General features: G+C 39.6%; 1 long non-coding RNA gene across 1 annotated transcript; it reads right to left on the bottom strand.

Moving 5' to 3' along the window:
* Nucleotides 1-6,861: 6,861 nt before the first annotated feature.
* On the bottom strand, nt 6,862-8,146 carry LOC126409017 (uncharacterized). Its single transcript, XR_007571984.1, has 2 exons — nt 7,788-8,146; nt 6,862-7,542 (listed from the first exon to the last, which is right to left on the bottom strand). It is a non-coding gene; the product is annotated as an uncharacterized LOC126409017 (long non-coding RNA).
* Between the last annotated feature and the right edge of the window lie 1,014 nt (nt 8,147-9,160).

The following is a 9,160-nucleotide window of genomic DNA, read 5'->3' as shown; positions in this document are numbered from 1 at the left end:
TTCCCTCTCTAATTTCTATTTTATATTGCTGTGAAAACATCAACAAAATTCTTTTTTAAACAACTGGATTTATTCACGTTTCTCTCCAAAAGCTACATTTTACAAGATTACACTGAACCCATCATGACAACGTTGTAATGTAACTTCGCCCAATACTATTTTTTACTTTCTTACTGAATAGAGAGTGAACGCACCACAAAGTTAATCAATGCAACCTCCATAAGCTGTTCATTGCGGCCACCGGCTGCTCAGAGGTAACGATAACTAACTCTCCTCCTGATTCCAACACGGATTTACTGTTGTTGTTTTTATTTTATTTTTCCCCATCTATGCTGTTGTGCTGGCTGGCATGATATGGACTTATTAGTTTGGTTAAATGTTGAATACATGTCACGGTATCATGGCAGGTGTGTCAGCTATCAGTATGACATGACGATAGCTATGTGTTAACTTAACTTAAATGTAGTCTATTAAAGTTGGCTCTGTATTCAGTTGGCCAGACTATTTCTCAGACCATTTGACCTGGTAACCGTTGTGTGGCTTTCAGCGCTAAGTTGCGCCCTGTTTGTATAGGCTTTGTGGAAATAAAGCTCCTATCCGGGCTATAATGCCGCTGTCTTGGTCGTGGCTTCCGGGGTTTGTTGATCTGGTCGTGTGGCATAATGCATGAGATCACTTATGGTGCTATGTGAGTGCTCTAGGTGCTCCCCGGGGATACTTTTACGCACGGTCTCAATTGTGGCAGCAAACGTGCAAATGACGCAATTTCGCAACCGGGTGGCGAGCGCGCACCCCGTGCACCTCTTGCAAGATTCAGGGGCGTAAAGATAGACAGTGCAGGCAGTGCGGTTGCACTGGGGCCCATGGGGTGGAGGGCCTGACTGCCACCTGGAAATACGTCCGTGTTCAAAGAAGAACTCACATTAAAACAAAAATGGTGCTATTTTCCGTACATGCCCTAAATAAGGCAAACCCATCTCCATCATGGTTTTCTGGTTTTGTAAAACAGTGTCAATCTATAACAAATTATATGGTTATTCAACATAAACTATTAAAAAAACTATAATTTACCAATAAAAAACTATCAAGCTAAACTAATAACTTCCTATTTTCTTTTGTAGATTTGTCTTATACAGATATGTAATGATGATTGCTGTGTAATATGTATGTTAATGTGTCTAATATCAAGTATCTGCAAGTGGATGTAACGTAAAAGTGGCAGTAAGACACACTGTTGCTAAAATATACACCTAAAACTGTGTGTGTGTGTGTGTGTGTGTGTGTGTGTGTGTGTGTGTGTGTGTGTGTGTGTGTGTGTGTGTGTGTGCTCCATAACTTGTAACTAGGGCGTAATAGGGCCCCTCAAAATAGCGTGCACTGGGGCCCATTGTAACTACCTTACGCCACTGCCCAGATTATTTTATGCATCTATCAATTCCAGCACCTGGTCTGGCCTGATTGCTGTAAACATATAATCACAGTGGTGACACTCGGCTGTTGCCATGTCTCTCTGTAAAGACCCATTGATCAGCAGGCTCATTTCTATGCATCGACATTCATGAGGAGCTTTGTACTGACCATTTTATGTTTATATTTATTTGAATGTGGGTGTGTAAAGGGTGGGATATGAGGCTGATCCAAGTGTGGACAATTTTAAGTTGATCTGAGAGTTATAAAAGGAAATAGCACACTAGCAGGCGTACCCACAGTTTTATAGATCAGAATATTTTTTGGTGTGCACCATTTTCTGCTTTTGTCCACACATACACTTTAACAGGGATCCTTCACACTATTTTATGAATGAGACCCCGGATATGTTCATTCAGCTCTCACTCAGGGCAGCAACAGGTATTCTCCTCTGCAGAAAGAAACATTCTATCAAAAAGGTGACTGAGGCAGTTGTGTTACCAAAAGGCAGTATATTACATACATTTGTCATCATGGTCAATCAACCCAGTGAGTATTAAAACAAGCCAGTCATCTAAAAAACTTATAAGAGAATCCCAGTGCATTCAAAGTATAAACACTTCAAATTAACTCTCACCACAGTCCCACAGGATGAAGAGAAGCATCTTTTAAAGCCTGAGAATGTGCCTGCAGGGTATATAGCTACACCTATAGAGTGCCCCAGGAATGAGTCCTAAAACATGAGAAGGAGTTAGCATTTTAGCAGGGGCCTCATTTATAAAACTCCACACTAGAGGATCCATACTGAATGTTTGCATTCAAATAAGGAAATGTACATAAGCCAATTTTTTTTTTACAAAAAACATGCGTACGCCTGCAAGTACACAGTTTACTTTTCTAAATCCCAATTAAACTTGGAATTGTCCTCACGTGGACCAGCCTCAAATCCTGCCCTCTACACGGTGGGATTAGATAAGTTTCGACTTCTTCCAACTCCCTTTTGAATAAACCTTTCATTGTCTGTTGTTGTTGCTTTCTTTTCTTTTTTTTATGTTCAACATAAACCTTCAAATCAAATCAAACATTCAACCTTAAATGATCAATGCAAAGCACCTCATTAATATTGATGTATAGACATGAGCCGGCTGATCAATGGTTCTTTACAGTAAATAATGGCAATGACTAAGAGGAAGAAAAAGAAAACAATTGTAACTGCTGCGCAGCAATGGTCGGGGCCGGGCAATTTTAGGCAAATTTAGGCAATTCTGACAAACAAGAGGCTCTCTCTCTCTCTCTCTCTCTCTCTCTCTCTCTCTCTCTCTCTCTCTCTCTCTCTCTCATTGTGTCATACGGATTACTGTTAATTTATTATGCTGATCTGTTCTGTACGACATCTATTGCACGTCTGTCCATCCTGGAAGAGGGATCCCTCCTCAGTTGCTCTTCCTGAGGTTTCTACCGTTTTTTTTTCCCCGTTAAAGGTTTTTTTTGGGGAGTTTTTCCTTATCCACTGCGAGGGTCATAAGGACAGAGGGATGGATGTCGTATGCTGTAAAGCCCTGTGAGGCAAATTGTGATTTGTGATATTGGGCTTTATAAATAAAATTGATTGATTGATTGATTGAATAGGAAGACAACAAGAAAGTTGCCATTACAATGTACATTTTGCATCAGTTGAGGCTTTACACTCTGACACCAAGGAGCATCTTCTATCTGATTGAGCTAATTAGCAAGTGACAACTTATCTGTGGCTTCACAAATTGACTAAGCCAGCCACCAGAATGACAGCAGCTGTCAAGGCAGATTTAAAACTGCTGTCATGAATTCAGTTATCAAGACAAAAATCTGAAAATACACATCTTGCATCTAGACAGCATGGAGATGTTAAGACTTCAAGCCACTGAATAGTGTTCAGATAGATAAACTGATGCTCTTATTGCCCAGTGCATTATATATCAAATACCCACCTCAGTCAAATCTAGTGTACAACATACAGGTGCATCACCATAATTTAGAATATCATATATCATAGTTCAATATTTTTTGGTTGCGTTTCCAATTCTCCTCTGCTCTCTGCATGGCAACCATGCACTGCTCCACACCGACGCGCCTCTGCTACAAGCCCCAACCTCCGGGGGAGACGAGTGAGACCAATGCGGAAGTGCCAAAAACTGCAGTTCACTGACTGTCCACTTGAGGCTGGCTCCGGAAGTGAGTCAGTTCCCATAGACCCCCATGTTAAAATGCCCAACTTTAGAGCAGAAATAAACATGTTTACAGCCTGGTACAAAAAATTGTTTTGGTCTCTATAGTTAATTTCCCCTTTCATGACAACTGTGGGGGGGGTGAATTTTTTTCTAACTCTTCCGTTTAAATGTTATTAAGGTTTGAAATTGCGCATAATTAAGGGCGTGGTCACTTTGAGTGACAGGTGGCACAATCACGGGTGGCTAACTAGCATGCTAACTAGCCGCTGGCTCTGCTGTGCGGAGCTCGACGGAGCTGAGCTCAGACTCAGCCGTCTGCTCGGCGTCATCTCAGCCAATTCGTGCCCATGTTCAAGGCATTGAACCTGTCCTCTCAGCCGTGTTTGTGCCTTTTGGATATTTTTTCAGGCAAATATTGGAGTAATATGGCTTGCTGTCCGATTAATTATACCAACAGACCGTACAAGAAGTATGTGCTCCAGGTTTTTCGGTAAGTGAAATTCAGAAATTCTAGTATTATTTTATTTATGTTTATATGTTAGCACTAATTAGCGGGTATCGGTGTCTGCGGTCACCACCTAGCTTGTCAGCTTATTATTATATTATTAAGCCTTTATTTAATACATGTAAAATCACGTTGATACCAGAGGTCTCATTTTCAAGTGCGACGTGTATCACAGCAGCAACATCCACATCAAGTTACAGAGCCAAAGACAATACGATACAACACAAGCTTAGCTCATTAACTAGCTAACCAGCCAGCTAACGGTTAGCCTTCGAGCAAGACGCCAGTCCGGGGATGCATCGAAGTCAGAGCCTGACAGAGAAGTGTTAGGGTGTAGGCATTTAGGGAGAGAATATTTTGAACAAAAGGCTGAGGCTGTGTGAGGTTTGAAAATAAAGGTCCACCACGTTAGTTAGCTAAGGTGTTGCAATGTTAACGTTGTCATACGAGCAGTGTAACGTTAACGTAACATTAAGGCTATACTTGTGTATGTAAATTAAAAAGTGGCGAACTGTGTGAAATTACAATAAGGTGTGTAACGTAATTAAAAAAAACTAATGTGACATTTGACTGTCACATATAAAATATTAAGAAGATTAGTGTATGATATAGGCCTGTAGTTACACAACAATAGATAATGCACAGACAGAATATGGGGACTGTGATGGCCACCACCTTTTTGTTTTGCTAAAATAAATTGATTATGATCTGTTGAACACTGAAGTAATTTAAGTTGTATTGTTTGCATGTAAATGTGTCTGTGAAGTAGGTAACCTAACACATATATTACTTTTAATATCTATTTGTCTGTGTAAAGTTTTCCTCTAGGTGACACAGACAGACTGGACCAGTGGACACTCAACATTAGAAGACAGAACTGGACTCCAAACAAGACTTCCCATCTGTGCAGTGAGCACTTTGAGAGTCATCACTTCAGCACTGACTCCAGGATAAAGACACCTTTTTTTATATAGTACCTCACAAAGTGTCAAGAAACTTATTAGTTTAAAATGATGAATTATTGACCATAATACATTTAAATGCATTACATAAATTACTAATTGTCATACATTACTAAGTACTCGATTAGGGCACAGCTTGCTCTGTACTATTACTGATAAAGTGAAATTACTGACACACCAGTGCAGTTTAGTGTTCCCCTGATGCAAAAGGCCAAATGAAGATTTTATCACTCAAGGAACATGGCATGTATTTACCGACTTTAACATTTTGGTGCCTTTTATGCAAAGACCCTTTATCAAAGTGAGAATTACTACCTTTTTCCCCACACACTGTCTGTGAAGAACCAATGGAATAAAATATTCTCATAATGAGACAGCCAAACATAGCATGATTCCACAGTGGCAGTGAGCTTTGATAACAGATCAGTTTCCTTTTGATAGCAGGAGTTATTTTAATGTGGATGAATTGCATACTGTACATTCATACTCCAGTTGTCTTGGTAGTACAGTTAAATTTAAAATCATTTATGACTGATTGATGATAATCAATCAATTTATGAATGACAGCCACTTACTCAGCAATTTTGGTGGTGAGTGGGCTTTTAACCAAGACAGGTAGTCAATGTTTTCTACCTGTGTTTTTAACCTGTCATCTTTCTCTCATGTAGGACACTTGAGGAAAGTTACAACGCCTAGGCCAATGTGATGTTTACTAACCCAGTAAAGAGGTTGTTTCACAAGAAATTAAGATTTTGCAAATAGTAAAGAGGTTGTTTCACAAGAAATTAAGATTTTGCAAATTATGATTCCTAATTCATAGGTTTTATAATTACTGTTATAAATCTTTTCATTTATTTCATGTGTACATTTTGTAACCTTTTAATATGGATGTTTTCATGAATGCAAGCTTTGACTTAATTTTGTTAAACTGTTTGTGTAATGGTTAGAATTTTTGTGATATAAAGTGGATCAGACAAAATTTACTTTAGGGTAAAAGCTAATTTTTTGAAAGCTGTCATTCATCAGTTTCCTGTGATGATTGGAAATATAGTGATGATTTAAACCATTAACAAAATATAATAGTTATTAATGGTATCTTAATCTTTCCATTTATGTCTTAACATTTACCTAAGTTTGCATTTATCTTAGCAGAATGTAAAAAAAAATGAAAAGCTGATGTTATGTGCTGGTTTTGTTTGAACATTTTTTTTAAGACAAATGAAGAAAATTCACTGAGAAACTCTTCTCCTTTTGTGAAAAACAAGGAAATATCTGCACACTTAATAGTTTTAAGTCCCGTAGGAGGTATTATTTATTTGTGACGTTGTGACATATGAGAAGGCTCACTATAAAAACGTCACAATACCTTTGCCTGAGGAAGACCCTCTCAGAGTTGGCAACATAGCGAACAAGTGATACCTCCTTGGGGGCTTCAAAACTATTGTGTCCAGCTAATTCTTTGTTTTTCACTTTGAGCCCTTTTATCCAGTCACATTCTTCTGTGTTAAAACTAGACTTCTAACAGAGCAGCAAACAAAGGTTACTCTCCAAAATCTTCTCAGGCTCTGCTGCTGGGTGTAAGGTGCTTAGTTATCTTCAAGTACAAAGTTAAAATAATCAGGCCCACACAGAAATGGACTGCTTAATTTTTTGTCAGTGACAATGTTAAACATTAATGCTTAATGTTTTATCTGTAGTGTATGATTTGTTTGTCCTTTCAATTGACAGTCAGATTTGATTGTGAAATACAACATTCAGTCAGTAACAAAGACAAAAGGAGTGCAAATATAAATAGAATTTATTGAAACTTTAAACAAGTTATAGATGAATATCAAAAACTCAACATTAGCCATGACAGCCTGGGCTATGTTCAGGCCTAACAAAATGTGTCCTAAAGGCCAAATTCAAAAGCAGTGACACTGCCAACTGTAAGCAGTTCACTGCGTTTGGAGGTGGTCTTTAAGACAATTAACTAATTTACTTAAAAACATATAATTTCTCCTAGGTGTGAGATGAATGTGTCTGATGTGAGGGTGCTCAATTATGGCACCATTTAAACTATGAACAAATGTAGCCATAACACTGTAAACACATTTCCTGGCCTTATCAATCTTTGCTGGATTGCCACCAGCCTCCCACCTGCACCTTTGGGCCAATGAAGAAAATATTATCTTAATGCCAGGATGCTGGAGGTGAAGCTGGTGCAGGTCCTCCTTCATCATGCTGACCAGCTTGACACTGCTGACCTTCCCCATGTCATTGCCGCCACAGTGGATGAAGAGGACATCTGGTGCTGCTCTTCCTCGCAGGGAGTGGGAAAAGAAGGAGAAAAGGCCTCTCCACTGCAGTCCACCCCAGCCAAACCAGCAGACACGGACGCCCGGCATGCTGAGGGTGCTTCCCAAGGTCTCTGCAGCTCTCTGGACACCACGCCGGACATAGCTGTCACCAATGATCCACACTGTGCATATGAAAGTAAAATGAGTGTAATAAATGCTTTAGGTAATTAAAAACAGAAAGTTAACTATAAAGGGTGAATCACTTCTTTTTGTTGACAATACTATTATGTCACATCTGTAGGATAAAATAAAACAGGGAGCAACACCTCAAAATGTAGATGACAGTCTTTTAAATGCTTTCTTTTTGTCCTTGGAAGACAATGTAATATTAGCTGTCTAAAGTCAAGTAGCCAAAACTGGTACTTACAGTTTCTGCTGTGTGTAGCAGGCGTGGTGGAGACGTTAACAAGTGGCCATGACCTCAACACCGGTGATGTACTGAAAGAAATTAACATCTTGTAACAAGTATAACACTGCCTTTCTTTCACAATTTCTACATTTCTTCATCATGTTCTAGATGATAATCTCGCAATGCGCTGTTGATAACAGCAACGTTAACGTTCCAGATACATTTCAGTCCCCTTCGACTTTTAGCAATGTCACGTTACCATAATTAACGTTAGCGTTCTATATTTAAAAATGTTGAAGCATTTTTTAAGATTGTGTAATCTGAATAACAGCTGAATTATTGTTTCAAGATTTGTTGTATAACGTTAGTTTCAGGTAAACTCAACTTACCTCAAGTTTCGTGAAGGAGCTGGCACCACAGGGCTTGCCAAAGTAGCGTAGCTTGTTAGCCTCGTAGCTTCTTAGCCTAGCTTGTTAGCCTTAGCTAACTTAGCAGTGTCGAGCGAGGTGGGCGTGTTTAGGCAACCAGGCTTCCTTTGGCCCGCCTCTTTGCCCATTTTTGATTGTCCGGGAGTTGGGCGGAGTCAGGCACTGCCAAGATGGCGACGTCCAGAGCGGAGTATTTTGAGCTTCAAATCCACTCTTCAGAAACGGATGGGTGACGTCACGGTGACTACGTCCATTATTTTATACAGTCTATGCTCTGCCACCGTACAGTCCCAGATGTGTTGCAGCATGACACGATCCATCAGACACATGAACGCGCTCAAATAGTCATCAATATTACGGCATGCATGTGCATTTGGGCCAGCTACTTTAGTCAAGATGTTTTGTGACTGTGCTCTCCCCAGTGCATAATCCCGGCTGTATATGCTTCCATACAGTCCCCCATCCGACTCTCCCTCAGTCACCTCTCCCCATCTGATTCTCCGTCACTTATGTCCTGAAACATTGCCAGAGCTTGTTCGACATTCATCCATTTTCTCCGGTTCATAATTAGGCTACATGATCCAAATCCCTCTATTTTCCTCTTTCTGTCTGTCTTTCTTTCTGTCTGTCTGTCTGTCTGTCTGTCTCTCAAAACTAGCTTGCATTTCACAGAGAGATGTTAGAGTTTTATTGTAACAAAGTTACAAGCATTTGAAAATGGCAGGGAGGTAAAAATGACCCCTTGGCGGTTCTAGTGTTAATAAATAGTAATAGACATTTTATCACAAATTCCTCTTGCATCAGATCTTGTGAAATATCGCTTCCCTGAATCTGTTTAGACAGACAGCGAAAGATCAATGAGGTGAAGACATGCTGCGTGCGGCAGGCAGTGTGTGCAGAGCGTGAACGTCAAAATAATAATTTAAAAAAAAAAGATCTATGTAATCATTTCAAATATTCACA

Source organism: Epinephelus moara, chromosome 21, assembly GCF_006386435.1.
Source record: "Epinephelus moara isolate mb chromosome 21, YSFRI_EMoa_1.0, whole genome shotgun sequence".
NCBI lineage: Eukaryota > Metazoa > Chordata > Actinopteri > Perciformes > Serranidae > Epinephelus > Epinephelus moara.
This window is presented reverse-complemented; position numbering and strand designations above follow the sequence as displayed.